The sequence below is a fragment of the Delphinapterus leucas genome, chromosome 3 (assembly GCF_059928025.1).
Source record: "Delphinapterus leucas isolate spDelLeu-1000000601 "Yukka" chromosome 3, BTC_Dleu_Yukka2, whole genome shotgun sequence".
Classification (NCBI taxonomy): domain Eukaryota; kingdom Metazoa; phylum Chordata; class Mammalia; order Artiodactyla; family Monodontidae; genus Delphinapterus; species Delphinapterus leucas.
In genome coordinates, this window is record NC_143131.1 from 59,174,607 (window position 1) to 59,192,501 (window position 17,895).

General features: G+C 43.2%; 1 protein-coding gene across 3 annotated transcripts in view; it reads left to right on the forward strand.

The window, feature by feature from the left end:
• The first annotated feature begins 12,233 nt into the window (after nucleotides 1-12,233).
• The window catches only part of ARHGEF28 (Rho guanine nucleotide exchange factor 28), a 309,928-nt gene continuing 304,266 nt past the window's right edge, over nucleotides 12,234-17,895 (forward strand). The window contains exons 1-2 of one of the 3 annotated variants that reach the window (XM_089908998.1): nucleotides 12,467-13,452; nucleotides 13,551-13,624. The gene's annotated coding sequence lies outside the window, so the exon portion shown is untranslated. The other 2 variants (XM_022595023.2, XM_089908999.1) reach the window with 2 other exon arrangements.

The window sequence follows — 17,895 nt, forward strand, 5'->3', positions numbered from 1 at the left end:
TGCCACTCTCAGGGTTCTGAGGCTGTGCTCCATAGCGCAGTTCCTTACAGCACTGGTGGATGAGACCAGTGGCCAATGAGAAAATAGCTTTTTAGGAAGCAATGCCAAGAGTAGTTCTTCAGAAGGGAAGCACAGGTAACATTGGTGTTTCCCAAGGGTAGAGTTGGAGAAGAACCTAATAGAATTACTTGGGGAGCATTTTCAAAGTACACATGCCCAGGATGCTCCCAGGATATGCTGACTCAGTACTTCCAGGGGCGGGGCCCAGGCATGAGTGATGGGGAAAAGTCTTCCAGGTGATACGTCTGCTCAGGCCCCTGGCCTAAAAAAGCACAGCTGGCTCTGCCTAACTGTGGGACAACAACCCGACAAGGGAATGCGTTTAGCGTAGATGCATGCCAGGCACGCTCTGCCGCTGGGTAGTTTTCCTGAATACACAGAAGAAATCAGATCGTTTCCCTTTCCACCCTGCAATTTGATGCTCCCATGTGCAAATGTCAAGAGACAGGGAGAGGCAAAAGATAAAAGAATAGGAGCAACAGAAGAGCTTTGCAACCCAAGGGATTAGGGTAGAGTGCCCTGTGCTTTAGAAATTTGACTTAGGTAAAACAAGGGAGAGTCTGGGGAGCTTTTGCAGAACCTTTGTGCTTCTTATATCACAACCATCCAGGGAAGATATTGATGTAGGTGGATTCCCAAAAGGGGGGGACACAGATGGGACTTTTCAGGCTTGAATGCATCTCCACATTCCGAAAGGGACCGTCCATGTGGGAGTTTGTCAGGAAACACGCTGAAACAAGCCCATCGGACACAGTGCACCTAAAGGAAACTTCGTTAATATAAAACATATTTATTAAACTATGAAGCATAAAAAAAGGAAAAGAAGCAACAATTGTTAGGCATCTAGAATCTCAGAATTTCAAATGTCCCACAAGGAGAATTCTACAATGTCACTTACTGTCCCCGGGGAAGTTTAGTTCCTATGGCTTCCCTCCTGGCTCTGGGGTACTGCGATGGGCCAGTGACATTCACTCCATGGGAGCAGGCTGTACACTGCTGGCTTTAGAGCTTTCATGAACATCTGTCAGTTGACCTTCTATTTGCTCAAATGACTCTTATCAGGGCATCCAGTACTGTGTTAGACACTAGGGGCTCACAAAAAAGATAAGTAAGACGTGCCCTGTCCCTAAGAACCTTCGAATCCAGAAGGGAAGACATAAACAATAATGAAGGCTATTTTAATTATTTATTTATTTTTTGGCTGTGTTGGGTCTTCGTTTCTGTGTGGAGGCCTTTCTCTAGTTGTGGTGAGCAGGGGCCACTCTTCGTCACGGTGCACGGGCCTCTCACTGTCGTGGCCTCCCTTGTTGTGGAGCACAAGCTCCAGACGCGCAGACTCAGTAGTTGTGGCTCACGGGCCTAGTTGCTCCACGGCATGTGGGATCTTCCCAGACCAGGGCTCGAACCCATGTCCCCTGCATCGGCAGGCGGGTTCTCAACCACTGCCTCACCAGGGAAGCCCTATTTTACTGAGTTCTTGCTGAGTACTAGGCTCCAGTCCTCACTACAATCTGAAAAATATGTGTAAGATTCATGTTACAGTCTTCACTTTAATGGTAACTGAAGCATATCTTTGAAAGTTAAAGTAACTTGCTGGAGGAAAATAGTTAGCAAGGGGAAAGTCAGGTCCTTCTGATGACAAAGCCCATGCTGCTCTTTCTACTCAGTCACATCCCCTCTTAACTGGCACCATAAACAATCAATTAAAGCACGAGGTGATAACTGTTGTTATCGTAGTGTCTTCAACATACCATGGGCATATGGGTGAGAAGGGAGAAAGGCTGACTTCTGTCATCATATGCAGACCAGAAGTCTACCCTGTATTGGTAGTATAAGGGGTACATGGATAAGTGTTACTAAATCTTTTTAGAAAATAGGAGAAGTTTCCAAGTTTCTGAATGGAGCAGGGCCGCACGTTTCTGTAAGTTCAGGTATATAACTACAAAAGTATAAATTAGCTACTTAAAATTTTTTAAAAATATAATTGTGAAAAAATATACCTAACATAATATTTACTATCTTAACCATTTTTAGGTGTACAGTTCAGTAATATTAAGTATATTCACTTCATTGTGTAATTAATACATTAGCTACTTTTAAAAGTAGCTATTAGTGTTTCTCATTTATTTTTAAATTTATTTCTTCTATGCTTTTAAAACTCCATTTAAGTTGATTCATTTTTCTACCTGTTTCTTTACAGATGATAGGTAATTTGCTAATTTCTTTCTCCCCTTTTCCAATGTAAATTCTTTTGTCTGCCTTGTTTTCAAAAACCTTTATAGTCAGGCTTCCCTGGTGGCGCAGTGGTTGACAGTCCGCCTGCCGATGCAGGGGACACGGGTTCATGACCCGGTCCGGGAAGATCCCACATGCCGCGGAGCGGCTGGGCCCGTGAGCCATGGCCGCTGAGCCTGCGCGTCTGGAGCCTGTGCTCCGCAATGGGAGAGGCCACAGCAGTGAGAGGCCCACGTACCGCAAAAAACAAACAAACAACAAACAAAAACAACAACAACAAAAAAAACACCTTTATAGTCTAACCTAATCGCTTGGCAGAGATGGTTAACAGTCCTTCTTTACTCCTAGAAATCTTGTATTAATAGGAACATCAATGTGCCCAGCTTAAAAAGCCTACATGTTTCCAGCCTCCTGTAATTGACAGGGGTAGCCGCCAATGAGATGTAGGTAGACATTGTTGGGTGCAGATTCCAGGAAACTCTTCAAAAGAGGCTGGCTGGACTGGGAGGTATGTCTCTTTTCCCTGCTCCTTCCTTCTTCCCGCTATGTAGGGCATAGATACGATGGCTCACGCTACAGTGACCATCTTGCGATTATGAGGCTACCTTGAAGATTGGAAGCAGTGCTAAAGGTGGTGAGGCAGGAAGGGAGGAGTCTGAGGCCCTGATGATGATGAAGCTCTTGAAATAGCCCAGGACGTTGTATCTCCGGCTTCCTTTGACATGAAAGAAAATTAAACCTCTATCTTATTTAAGCCACCGTTAAATAAGTGGCTTAAATGAGCAGCCAAACCCAATCCTAACTAACATGATCCCTCTAATCTCAATGGGCTACTCTCCTCACGTTTGCCTGAATTCTGCATGCTCATTGGGATCCATGTCTTTACTCTTATTGGCTGTTTGGCTTGTAATGTTCTCCTTTCTGCCTTTATGATCCTTCAAGTCTTACTTCCTTCATGAAGCATCTTTGGCTACTCCAGTCTTCATAGGTCTCTGCCCTCCAAGCTCCCAGGCTTTGACATTCTACACAATTGGACAGGAGGCTATACCACTGAGCCCTGGTCACCGCTGGCCATCTGTATGAGTCTACGTTCCTAACTCTAACATAAGCTCCTGAAGGGCCAGGCAATGCCTTTTACTGCTTGTGTTCTTCATCTGGGTCTTTCTCTAATTAGGAATTTCATTTTCTTTTCCTCCTGACCCCTGATAATCTTCCCAGAGATATTGTAAAGGGAAAAACTTTTTTTCCTTTCCATAATATTGTAAATAATTTACTTATTGCTTTTGATTTTTAGAAATTACAGAAGAAACATATAAACATTGTAAAAAAAAAAAGGCCATGATGTAGATGTATGTAAATGCAAAGTTGAAGGACTATTCATCTAACCCCCCAATCCTGCTCCTCTCCCAAGAGATAACTCCTATTAACAGTTTCCTGAGTAACTCTTTAGACTAGCTGCAATTTGCAAACATATATTGATCTTTAAACATTTTATTTGTTTTATTTTTCAAATATAAAGGGGCTCCCCGTAATAATACTGTTCTACAACTGGCTTGTCTCACTTAGTGCCAGAAGCTGGACATATTTCCATATTAGTACATCTAGAACCGTATTATTATTTTTTAAACAACTACATAAGTATAGGTGTTCCGTAATTTATGTAACCAAACAACCATGAACAGTTAGGTTGTTTCCGATTTTTGCTCTTACAGAAATGTTGCACTAAGCACAATTGTGTATGTATCTTCATGCCCTTGCATATATCTTTAGGATAAATTCTTAGAATAGACTTATGTTTCCCTGAATTCAGAGCTTAAGAAAATGTATCTTTGATACTTTCTTTCACTCCCCTTTCTTCTCCTGGACCTCTTTTTAGTGGTATGTTGAATATGTGAGCTTAATCCTTAAAAATTTTACTTTTGATTTCATATTTTCTGTGCATTTGCCTTCTCTTTCTTGTTTTTGAAAATTGAAGTATAGTTGATTTACAATGTTGTGTTAGTTTCAGGTCTACAGCAAAGTGATTCAGTTATATATATATAATATATAATTTATATATTATATATATATATATATACTTTTTCAGATTCTTTTCCATTATAGGTTATTAGAAAATACTGAATATAGTTCCCTGTGCTATACAGCTGGTCCTTGTTGGTTACCTATTTTATATATAGTAGTGTGTATCTCTTAACCCCAAACTCCTAATTTATCCCCCCCGCCCCGCAATTCCCCTTTGGTAACCATAAGCTTGTTTTCTATGTCTGTGAGTCTGTTTCTGTTTCGTAAGTAGATTCATTTGTATTATTTTTCAGATTCCATATGTAACTGATATCATATAATATTTGTCTTTGACTTCACTTAGTATGATATTGTCTAGGTCCATCCATGTTGCTGCAAATGGCATTATTTCATTCTTTTTTATTGCTAAGTACTATTCCATTGTATATATATACCACATCTTCTTTATCTATTCATCTGTTGATAGACACTTAAGTTGCTTCCATGTCTTGGCTATTGTAAATAGTGCTGCTATGAACATTGGGGTGCATGTATCTTTTCAAATTAGAGTTTTTGTCTTTTCCAGATATATGCGCAGGCGTGGGATTGCCGGATCACATGGTAGCTCTATTTTTAGTTTTTTAAGGAACCTCCATACTGTTTTCCCTAGTGGCTGTACCAATTTACATTCCCACCAACAGTGTAGGAGGGTTCCCTTTTCTCCAGCATTTGCCTTTTCTTAAACTTTCTGGGATATTTTCTCAACTTTATCTTCAACCTTCCGTTGAATTTTTAAACTTTACTACCTTATATTTTTAATGTCTGAGTATACTTTCTTGTCCTCTGATTGTCTCCTTTTCATAGCATCTTGTTCTTGTTTGATAGATATATTATTTTCTTTTATACCTCTGGAGTATATTAATGAGAATTTATGGAAGTTCTCTTTTCTTCTCTTCACTATCCCTGTTTTATTTTTTCCCTGCAGCTTAACTTTTAATTTCTATAGTTTAATTCTATAGCTGAATTTTGAACTCTTTGCCGTATTGTGGATTTCCATATGGTAATATATTTGTCCATATTTGAGGTAATATCCAAGCTTTAGTGATTTTTAGAGGTCCCCATGATATTCCAGTGGTCTACAACAGCGGGAAGGCAAACTACAGCCTGTGGGGCAAATCTGGCCCACTGCCTATTTTTGTAAATACAAATTTCTGGAACACAGACAAGCTCATTTGTTTACATATTGTATACCACTATTTTTGTACTACAGTGTCATAGTTGAGTGGTTGTGACCGAGACTATACAGCCCACAAAGCCTAAAATATTTACTATTTGGCCCCTTACAGAAAAAGTTTGCCGGCCCCTGGTCTAGAGGCAGGCAGAGGCCATCTGTAAGCTCTGAGTTTGTTCACCACTTCTCTTGTGGCTGCTTCCCATACTCATCTACGGCTGAAATTATTTTTCAAGATGAAAAACAATGAATTATTTGCATAATAATAATATGCAATAATATCAGAGAGTGCTAATTTAAAGACATTTTCTCTGATAGAAGAGAATTAACTTCCTTTTATGGCAGGGCTCTGGATAGGACACTTTATTATTTAAAAACAAGAGGAGTTAAAGACATGTTATTTTTGGACTCTCCATTTTTTCCCAAGTCTTTGCATTTTCCTTTGTACATTATGGATGATTCTTAAGTTTCTTCATCTGAGTTGGAGTCTCAGGGCCCTCGATAAGCTTACCTGCCTCACCTACCTCCTTAGAGTCCTGAAGAAAAAGTTCTGCCAAAATATCCAACTTCAGGGGTGAGTGGGAACGGGGTCTTTTCAGAATCGAAAACAGCAACAACAAAACAACGACAACATCAACCACAAAACAGTTCTTGTGCACTGCACTTGGTATTGACTATCTTGCTCTTTTGAGTTGGATTCAGAAATTGCAGGATATTTAACTGAGGCTATTAAAATATTCTTGGATCCTTTAGTAGCAGGATTCCAAACTTAGCTCTTGGGTTATGTATTAGGAGCAATCAAATGGGTCTGAATGAAAAAGCTGAGTTAAAATATATTTATATAGGTTTTTTTTGTGGGGGGGAAAACTGATTCATACTAATTTTATTTATAGATTTTCCTGTCTTTTCCCTTCCTCTGCCTGCCCTTTGTAAATGGAAAAACAGGATCTCGATCCTCCTTAGTGAGTAATAGCTGCCCAAAGCTATACGTGCTTTCTGAGGCTTCCAAATGACATCATGTGCAGAAGCTGCATTCTCACCCTCTGTCATGTCACCAGAAGTCTTAAACATAATTACAGCCCATGTGACAGCTGCACACACATTATTTCCCACCCATGTTATCTCCTCCTTAATTAAGATGGTGTTAGTATCTCAGTTATCAACTCTGTTTTTTCAGGGCTTTTATTATATAACTGTGAAGACTTGCTCCAGGCTGGGATTTAATATGTTCATGTTTAGCAGGTGTTAAGGGATTGGAGAAATGCTAGAGACTAGTTGTTCTGCCCCACACCCCATACCTGAGCACTCCAGCAGGGCTCTTGGAAACAAAATTGCTGATGAATGGAGATTATTTATAGACACATGCATTTAGGGCATTATCCAGCTGGCCTGCCTTGTACAGTTATGCCTGGGAGATCAAAAAGGGCCCTTGGAGTTGGTTTAAAATTTAAGAAGTCATCTACAACTTGAGGACAGCTAGAGTCATTCCGCAAGGATAAGACCCAAACATACCAGTGATGCACATAAACAATCACTTTTTGGGATAAAGCCTGCTCTAGATCCTGGGATAAACCTTTGAAGTTCCTTGGGTGGATCATGAATAGTATATAATGCCCTTCACAAGTCAAAAAGGTCTAGCTTTCTTGAAAGGCAAGGGAATTTCAACAAAAAGTTGGTTTTCTAGAAACTTTGGTTTGGAAGGTTTAGAAAAGAGCAGAGTGACGGATGATCTGGGTAGTTGTAGATCAGTTGACAAATGGGAACCAAAAACTGTGCCTGAGCTAGAGTCTGCATATTTCCCCAACTGGCCTTGCATTTCAGAGGGTCCAAGAAGGGTGGTGCCCTCTCTACTCAAACCCTTGAAAGAGCACTGTCTGATGGAAATTTCTGTGATGATGGAAATGTTCTATCCCTGTGTTGTCCAATAGGTACGTGTGGTTACTGAGCACCCAAACCGTGGCCAGTGCAATGAGGAACTGATTTTTAGATTTTATGTCATTTTAATTAGTTTAAGTAGTCTACTAGCTAATGGCTATAGTAGTAGACAGTAAGACATAGTGGACCGTAGAACAATCAGTAATTTTTGCTGAGGTTACCGTATTGAATAATAGTGATGAAGGTGATGTTGTTTAGCCATGTATGGCGACATTTAAATTTTTAGGAGCTGATTAGAATTGGTGTTTCTTATAAAATGGAATCTCATTATTATGTCTTCTTCTTTTCATAGAAAATCCCCTGACAAGTTCCTGAGATGGGGTCCTGGATCTGGAAGGTAAAAAATATTGGTGCTGAAAGAAGGCCGATGTTACAGAGAAAGGGTCTCTAGATAGTGTGTCTCTATAGACTGGCTCTGGAGGTGGAAAAAGTCTCTAATGGTAGAATTTTAGAGCCTCAGGAACCAGCTGACGAGGAACAATGTTTTGTCACTGGAGCATCCCCAGTGTTCCTCAAATCACGCATGTAGGAAGTGATGAACTCTGTCTGGTTAAAGGGGCAGCTCCACTCAAGGGACAATTTTTATCTTCCCCAATATCTTCCTGTTCATGGAAATATCAGTATGTAAATATTAGCCACAGTAGGCTTCATGTGCTTTCCTAAAACTACCTGGGACTAAATCAGACTGAGCACACAGTCACATTATGACTTTTGTGGGCCCTAGGCACTTTTGCCTTCACGGACTGCTTCCTCCATAAAAAATAAAGTAAAATAAAATAATTACATCTTACGACTCCACTGTTATAAAGACAAATATATTAATATTATATGTTAAAACATTTACTTTGACCTAAATTTCATCTTTTTTCTTCCATTATAAAAGAAATTAAAACATTTTGTTGGTTTCTAAAAGTATGGTGGGCTTTGGGCACTGAGCCTGCTGTGCCTGGTGGAGAAGTTGGCCCTATTTGAGAGGCTGTACCTTCCCTTTAGGGAAGTCCTTAGTCCAGTGGCTAAGACTCTGCCCTCCCAATGCAGGGGGCCCAAGTTCGATCCCTGGTCAGGGAACTAGATCCCACATGCACACCGCAACTAAGAGTTCTCATGCCTCAACTAAAGATCCTGCATGCCACAACAACAACAAAAAGATCCCTCATGCTGCAAGGAAGATCCGGCGTGCCGCAATCAAGACCCAATGCAGCCTAAATAAATAAATGTTAAAAAAAAAAAAATTAAAAAAAACTGGCTGGAAATGGCCTATCCTTTTCTTAAAAGATTGCAAAATATATTTTTAGTTGGTGTACAATAAATATTAATTGATTAAAAATATTCAAAGATGTCAAGACTTCTAACAATATGAATATTTGTATACTTTTTGTTCCTAATGTCCATTTTGGACTTATTATTTGGCTACTCAGAGTATGGTCCACAGACCAGCAGCAGTGGCATCACCTGGAGCTTGTCAGAAATGCAGAGTATCAGCCTCCATCTGATACTGAGTCAGAATTTGCATTTTGGCAAGATCTCCAAGTGATTCACATGGACATAACACTGAAGCACCACTGGCCTGCAATTTAAACAGGATTGTTCATCATTAGTAGAAATGAAAGAGCTGATTCCCTTAGCCTCCTTTAATCGAGGGCTGGCTCTCATTCTTCTCCATTGGCAATGAATTCAGTTCCTTTAGTACAGCTCTTCCCAACTTTGGCAGACCATTGGAATCATCTGGGGAGCTTAAAAAAAAAAAACCAACGTGTGGGACCCATCCCCTAGAGATCCTGAAATAATTGGTCTGGGGTGGGATTGTGGGAATCAAGGTCTTATTTTTAAAGCTTCTAAGGTGATGCTAATGTGGAGCCAGAATGAGAAATGTGAGCCTTTCCCCACAAGATTTGCCCCCTGGTTTTGATCATTTTGGCCTCTTCTGTATTCCCTAACCTTCTCAGTCTGAGCAACCAAGTGTATAGTCCAGAACTAGTTTCTTACCTTGGAGTCTGACATGCTCTATTAATTCTCAAAGTTCTGAAGTGTTCTCCTAATATATACATACCCCAAAAAATTAATTGCCACCATTTCCTACATCCTTATTATGTGTCCCATAATCACCTTCAGTCATTTATTCTTCACCATGATAATAAATACTATTCTTATGCTCATTTTACAGCTGAGGAAATGGAGGCTTAGAAAGGCTGGCTCTTCCCAAGCTCATCCAATTTCTAGTTCCAAAATTTGTCCCACCCCCACCCCAAAACTATTGTCTTCCAGTGCCATGCTTTTATTTAGGAAACACTGATAATTTCCTAACTCATATGTCCGAACATTAGATTTACCATTATTCAGGCTTTGAGAATTACTGGCAAAGGAAATAGAAGGAAGACCAGGAAAGAATTAAGTAGCTAATAGAATTTTGAGTGGTTTTAATCCATTAAAGAAAAGTTTGAAAATTGTGATATACATTTTCCAACCTGCATAACTGATACGATACTTCACTTGAAAAAAACAAATATTAAATACTCCAAAGGTGCCCTGTGTTAGGACTGTGGAGATTACTGGGATTAAAAAACAGTCTTTGCCCTTGAAATGACAAGTGAAGAGGCTAAGGACCTGAATTAGTCTGACATATGACAGTGAAAAGAATCAGGTGCTAAATTGTGTGGTAAGGTCATTAAGCTTTGCCAAAGTTCAGAGGCTGGCAGAAACTGGACAGGATTTACGGAGGAGTTCTGTCTGAAGTCTGTAAGGATGAATGGAGATTGAATAACTAGAAAAGACAAAGCTGAGCTGGGACACTGGCCTAATATTCACTGGGAAGTAAGAATTTTCCCAACTGAATTACCAGCCTGGTTTCTTGTTGGCTGAATGTCCCTTTTCTGGGGCTGGAGAATACGTAGTCTTTGAATTCTAAACAAATGCCATCTCAGCCAAGCCTAGCACTATCTCAGTGTCCTGAGTGACCTATATCTGGAGCAGCAAAATCAATCAGATGCAGAGGATTGATAGCTTCCTGCTGCATACATCCACAGGCTTCTTTTAAGGTTGCTAGAGTACACTTTGCTTAATATTTGAACCAAGAGAAGTTGAAAGCCAAGTACTTATTTAAATATTTAAATATTTAAATATTGATCAAGCTCAGTGCTTGAGAGAGGGCAAGAAAACTGCAGATAGCATGATTATATGTCCTCAGTTGCTGAGGGTTCCACAAGTACTAGTTTTGCTTGTTTGTTTCTTAATTTTAGTGGGGAAGGAGATTTGGGGTAACTTCTTTTAATAGTTGGTCCTCCTCCCAGATTTTCTTATTTTTTTTCTATCTATGTCTCTGACAGAAGTAACAAAAAAAAGGAGGCGGGGGGTGGGGGGAGAAAGAAAGAAAAGAAAACGCACAGTACCAGTGATGTAAAAAGAAGCATAACAACAAAGGCCACAAATTCATCAATGTTTTTGCTCACCACGGATTGGAAACCATTTTTGTCAAGTGTGTTGTTCAGTTAGTCTCCAGTACACATTTTAGGGTTGGAAATATTTTTTAGTTTTGAAAAATATAAAACTTTTTTTTGGTCTTGAGTACTTTGAAGTCCTGGAAATGGGCAGGAACTTCTTTTTCTTTAAAAGGCAGTGCCTGAGGCCAGGCCTTGGGGTCCCAGCTCCGAGAAGCAGGAGCTGGGATTGCAGCATGGGGTCAGGCGAGCGATGCCAGGGTGGGGTCCTTTTAATCAAGGCAGAAGCCCGGACCTTTGCCTTGGAACAGGGTGAAGGACACAAGGCAGGGTTTTCTTGCTCTCTTCCTCAGCCTTGCCTTCTTCCTCAGGCTGCTCTGTCGGCAAGGTGGGCTGGGCAAGGTGAGGGCCAGGAGGGAGGCCAAAATGGCTAAGGCCCAGGAGAGGTGTTGGTGACAGCTGGGGAGGGGTGTCTCAGTGGCCAGCTCTCTCCGGCTACTTCACTTGAAAAAAACAAATATGAAATACTCCAACGGTGCCCTGTGTTAGGACTGTGGAGATTAGTGGTTCTGCGGACGGCAGGTCTTCACAGGAAAACCAAAACAAAGACTCAAGGTAATTATTAGAAAAATCAAATCGGTACTTTTGCCTTTAAAGCTGCTATCATTATCTGAAGTCTCTTTTAGGAAGGCCTGGCTGATGGAGAGGCTTCTCTGCTTGGGGTTGCGATCAGTTCTAACCAGAAAAGTGCGTTGATGGTAAGGGGGTCCCTCTCATATTGCTGTTCATGGTAAGAGGGTTTTCATATTTTGGTGACTTCTAATGGAGCCCCTCGCTGGCGTGAAGGCGCAGAGAATCGCAGCTCGCGAAGCTCTCGGCTTGAGGAACCTGAGCCTCGAGAAACAAGAGGGCGTCTACAGATGTTTAGGCAAGAAATGGGCCACGTTAAGTCACAACTGTGGTGGCTTTTGGCCGAGGACAGCCTGGGGCTCCCTCGGGCCCGGCACATCTCCTTTCAGGAGCCGGCAGCCGACCCTTCGCTCTGGCGGCGCCCAGGCGAGGCCAGTGGGGTCCGGGGCGCGCGGGCGCCGCCACCAGGGCGCAACCTCGCGCTCCCCGGGCTCGGAGCCCCCGCCGGTCGCGGGGCTCGGGGCCGGGGGAGCGAGGCCGAGGCAAGCGGCCGCGGGCGTTGGGAGGGGGCCGGCGGAGCCCGCGCGGTCGGGCAGCTTCAGGTTTCCTTCTGGAGCCGGTGTCGGGCGCGGCGGCGGGCGGGCCCGGCCATGTGATGCCGGGGCCGGGAGGCGGGCAGGCGGAGATCCAGCGGCAGCCGGCAGGCGCGGAGCGAGCGGGGCGGCCCCAGCAGCGGGCGCAGCCAGCTCGGCCCCGGAGCGCGGCCTCGGCTCCGCCCCCTCGCGCTGCCCCGGCCGCGCCGCCGCCGGGCGTGGGCCGCTTCGGGAGAGCCTCCCCGGCTCCGGCGGCGCGTTCCGGGCGCCCTCGGGCAGGGCGCGGGGGCAGCGCCTCGCTCGGGCGTCGGAGGCTGCGGGACAGCACCTCCGGGTAAGTGCTCTCTGGGGCCTCCATCCCCGCGTCTCCCGGCCGCCCGGGGTGGAAAAGTTTGGCCGCCTCACCTGAGTTCGCCTTCGCGGAGCTACTTTCTCCAGGGTCCCGGAGGGCGCGAGGGTCAGCGGGGGTGGAAAGGGGGTGCTGCCGCGGGCTCGGCGGCGCGGGGATGGCCGCCGCCTCCCTGTCCTCGGGGACGGCAACAAGTGCAGAGGCGGCGCGGCCGGCGCGGCGGCTGCAGCTGCGGAGCACTGGGTCGTCCGGACCGCGCGGCCCCTCTCGCCCCCGCCGGCCCCGCTCAGGGGACCGGGGATGGGCGGGTGGAAGCCCGGCCGCTGTCCTTTGGGCGCCGGGGAAATAAATGGTCTTCTTGCGGTGGAGAAGGCAGAGCCTCGAAAGCTGACGTTTCCCTTCCCCATCAGTGCCTGGCTCCGGGGTGAGGGTGCTCGGCGGGGCCGGGTCCCCAGAGAGCAGCAGACCAAGCGGAAGCTCAGGACACAAGCGCTAACATTTCTTTCATGTGGAAACACATGTTGTGCTTTAAAAGGCATCTATAGTTATCTTGGTTAGGAGAGGCGGCCAGAATTCCGTTGGACTTCCTTAGGATTATTTCGTGGATCTGTTTTCCTCTTGGAAACCTGGGGTGTGCCTGGTGGTCCCCTAACCTTCCCGTGCTGAGAGTTTCCACAGGGGCATAATGACGGCCTGTTGGCTAAGGAGGCATCCTCGCCTATGCAGGGCTTTGTGGAAGCTGGGTGCTCAGGCAGCCTTGGAAACCCAACTCTCGTTTCCCAGACACCAATTAGATTTCCAGGAGAGAATCCATCTTCCTCCCTAGGCGCTCACAGCGCCCCCCCCCGCCCCTCCCCATTGATTGTAGCTGGCAGCAACATCTGTGTCTGCGCAGCTTCTCCCTTCTTGACCTCTGCCTGAGTCGAGACAAGTCCCCGCAGACCCAGAGTTAAAGAGGTTTACCACCAGACCCACGCCAATTGGGTAAGAAATACGAAAACGTAAGATGTTTAGAAGGAACTGATCATTTGGGGTCCCATGGGGTCCCTGGTTTTCTAAAGCTTTGCCATCTTGTGTTCTAGGCCCTGAAGATGTCAGGGGAATTGAAGTCCTTTTTTCACAACAAGAAGATCGAAGACCTGTTCTCTTGGGTTCTGTGGGTTGCTCTTTGCACATGATAATCCAAGCAGGTTACCTGGGAAGCTTTTTAGTATATCTGTCTTGGGTTTTTATATACACATACTTAAAGCACATAGGTATTTGCCTTATCTGGATTAATAGCCAATCTGATTCCTTTGTAGTATTTGGAGCAAAAGAAATTAACCACTGCAAAAACCTTTGGAGTTTTCTTATACAACATAGTATTTCAGTGTAATGTTCTGATGTGGACTTCCTGTGTGATTATTGTGCTCATTAACTTTGATCAGATAGGAATTTGGATAGCATCAGACCTCATATTTAGTGGTTAGAGAAACTGAGGCACAGAGCTAGCTATTGGGCGTTTGACTCAGGTGAACGTCCTCGCTAATGGGAGAATGGAGAACAGAGAATCAGTGTTTGTCCTGCTTTTGATTGTGTTTTCTTCCTTATCAAAACCACATAGCCTGGCCAACCAAGAACAGGTTATGTAACAGGTGTGTCGTTACACTTTCCTTTGAAGCACCTCTGCTGTCCTCTGAGCAGTTTAGAAACACTTAAAGGTAAAGAGGAAATAGTAGTTGGTAACTAAGGCTCTATGAAATTTCATCAGGGGCCTCACTTGTGTTTCACACCTTTTTTTGTTTAATCATGTGAGTACTGCAGAAGAGTTTGGAATATTTTCTCACTGTGCTCTTATAAGAAACTACTGTTGTGGCTAAGACTTAAGTTGCACAGGAATTTCAGGTGAGCTGTGACACATGACCTCCTTTGGTAAATGAGAAAAAGATATGTGTTTTAAATAGGTATTGAAACAAATAAAGGAATATAATGTTACTTCTATATTAAGCATTTTGTACAAAGTTGGTAACCATTATATTGGTACTTAAGCTCTACCTGCAAGTTCTGCCAGAGTTTATGACCAAGTGTGACTCCCCAGTAAAAAGGTTTATGATATATTGGGTTGGCCAAAAAGTTCATTCGGGTTTTTCCATAACATCTTACGGAAAAACCTGAACAGACTTTTTGGCCAACCCAGTAAATGTCGGAAAACCCTTTACAATTGGCACATGGTTAGAATGGTACTGCAGAGAGTCCAAATTACCCTCAAACTCCCAGGCTGACTGTAATTTTATTATGCTTTAATTTACTGATCAGATATGACAGATCTGGTTTATGTAGGTTTTGTCTAATTGCATTTGTATTTATGCTGCTTTAGTGAAGCAGAGAAGCTATAGGATAATTTTCCTGTGACCTTAAATTTGTTACGAAGAGATGGGTCAAGCTGGGCAACTCCCACTGAGAGTTCTAAATTAAAAACAGTGTTATACTTGAAGTGCACCAAATTCAGGGAATTTTGCCATGTTAGAGTTGTACTGTAAATATTATGCCACGCTGTAGGGCTTGAGTCCAGATCCCTCCCATAGGCAAAGCTGGGCTTAGAGATATTTTTCTTAAGAAGTGCAGGTCAGGTACTAGACCACAGAGCATTTTGCCCTGGTTGGATGGTACTCTGCCATTTTTGTCCAGTCTCTACAATCCTTAGTTCTTTTGTTATTTTCCAGGTATTTAAAAGTTCTCAAAACCTCAAAGCAGTGTCGCTCTGCTATGTTGCCATTTTGATAGTCTCTATCATGCCCCTCTCTTTTTGTGAACATTTTCTTATATTTATTCAACAAATATTTGAGGACCTACTATATGCCTGGCATTGCTCTCTGCTTTAATTCTCAGGACTGTGGATTTCATGTCTAAGACAGTCCTTTTCTGATTTTAGAATTTTTAGGATCTGTTGCATTTTGAGTGGGCCTCTCCACACTCAACACTAAGACATTTGGCTGATAAAATGGCAGGTAATTTTTTCTGTGATAGTACATCTTCTTAACTTGACGGCAATTTTTCCCTTGAAATTTGCTCTTTGGCACAACTGAAATTTGCTTATTTCTACCATTATTGCTCCTGGACTTCTTCTCCTGGATAACCAAGGTAATGAGATTTGACATCATTTTTAGTATGAAGGAAAGTGAAAACACAAATGAATATTGGGCATTTGTTCCAGTGATCTTGGTTTTGAACACTTGTATAAAAAATGTATTTTAATTTTCAGAGGTGTGTTTTCTTATTTTAATCCTCAGTTTATTAATTTGAGGTTTGATTTCTGTAGAAAGTTGATATAAAAGAAATGCCTCATAGCGACGAGTGAAGGCCAGCGTAGATGGAGATGGGCAACGACACCTTCGCTTTACATAATAGCATGTGTACTCCACACTCAGATAACATTCTGCCTATTTCAAGTGGCAGGCTTTGTTTGACTGGTGTGTGCATGATCATTTTGCCTTTAAAAAATGCTTAAGATGTTAACATGCTTTCTGTACTTCCCTCAAGTATACAGACATTCCCTTAATAAATAATCATGAAATATTATATATTTCATGAAATATTGTATAAATAATCATGAAATATTGTATATATTAATGAAATGTATGGTTTAGCTCTTAAATTCATTATCATACACTAGTGATCATGCCCTTTTTAAGGCTTGCACCTCTTCTTCCATCATTTTATAAGTTAAAGCAATTATCTTTCGTAAACTATAACCAAGTGGTTAAGAGTGGGGACTCTGGAGCCAGCCTCTCTCATTAGATGGTCCTGGCTCTGTCCTGGCTGTACCACCTCTCTCTACCTCAGGTTTCCCATCTGTAAATGGGGATAATCACTGTAACCTGCCCTCTAGGGTTGTTGGGAGAATTCAGTGAGTTAATTTGCAGAGAGCCCCTCTGGTAGTGCCTGGCAGAGATTAAGTGCCAGAAAATGATGGTTATATTTATAACAAATAGAAAATAGACATTAAAAAAAAAGGAGCTTGAGCAGGTTTTCCAGGTTTCAGAAGGCAGTGAGATGTCCGTGTGATCTCAAGGGGAAGCGCCCTAGGCTGGGAGTCCAAGGCAGGGATGGAGACTGTTGCCTGTGGCCTATCATCTGTGTTACCTTGGGCAAGTATGACCCCTCTGTGGGTCTCAGTTTCTCACCTGGTCAAACGGAAAGGGGTAGACTTGATGGTCTCTAAGGACCTCTGGTTCTAACATTCTGTACTGTCCTGAAACTTGAAGGTGAGGAGGGCGTTTGTCAGTTCAGCCGTGGCTGTCTTGGGCAACACAGCCAGGAATGTACTGTCCACAGGGTCAGTACTGCGCCTGCAGCGGGCGGTCAGTAAACGTTTGAAGGGATTATGAAATAATACTATTAACTTACCTCACCTTGATCACCAGACAGTCATCAGGTTGAAATGACTGAGTTATCTTTCTGGACTTAGTCGAGAGAGATTTCAGACTTGAAAGTCTGGATCCCATGCATGTGGGTCATAGGCCATCCTGCTCCCTTTCTTCTGTGGAACCCCTTCTTGTGGAAGAGGGGTGGGGTAGATCTGGGAAGATGAAAGACAAGTGGACTGATTATTTCTTAATTTCATGATTAAAGTATTTCCACACCTGATACACAGGAGAACGTCACCAATGGCCTTTGCAGGGATGCTGTAAACTAGAAGGGCTTGGAGCAAAGGTAGTCTCATTAAGGACTTCTGACCATTTGTGAAGGTTAAGAAGTTTTCGTTGGGCTGGATGGTTGAGGCGAAGTCTCTGGAGCTAATTTGTCTCTTCTCCCTAATGACCATTGTTTACTGTCTGTGCATGGTCCTTTTTCGACAGTTTTCCTCATTTTCTTGCTCCACCAGCCTCCTGGTTTGCTGTGTGGCCAGGTGTTGGTTTCAAAAAGTAGGGGGTGCCCAGTGATTAATGAGATTATGGGTTATTTGAACCCCGAACCCAGGATTCTGAGCCTGGCTGTTCATTGGGATCACTTGGGTTCATAATCACTCAGCTTCGGCCTGACATCTTTTTTTGTTTGTTTGTTTTTGATGTGGACCATTTTTAAAGTCTTTATTGAATTTGTTACAATATTGCCTCTGTTTTATGTTTTGGCTTTTTGGCCGGGAGGCATGTGGGATCTTAGCTCCCCAACCAGGGATTGAACCCACACCCCCTGCTTTGGAAGGCCAAGTCTTAACCACTGGACCACCAGGGGAGTCCCCTGGCATCATTTTTTAAAAAGGTGATACTAGCTATTTATAAAAGGGTTTGCTAGCTACTTGCCTAACCTTTAGTGTTTCTGGCTTTCTGTGTCTGAAAGAATCCAGGGAAGGGTAATTCTCCTGGTATCCCTTTTAAGCTATGGGCAAGTCACCTGTCTCCTACTGCCTCCTCTTGTGTCCCACCACCCCTGCTTCCATTAGCCAGG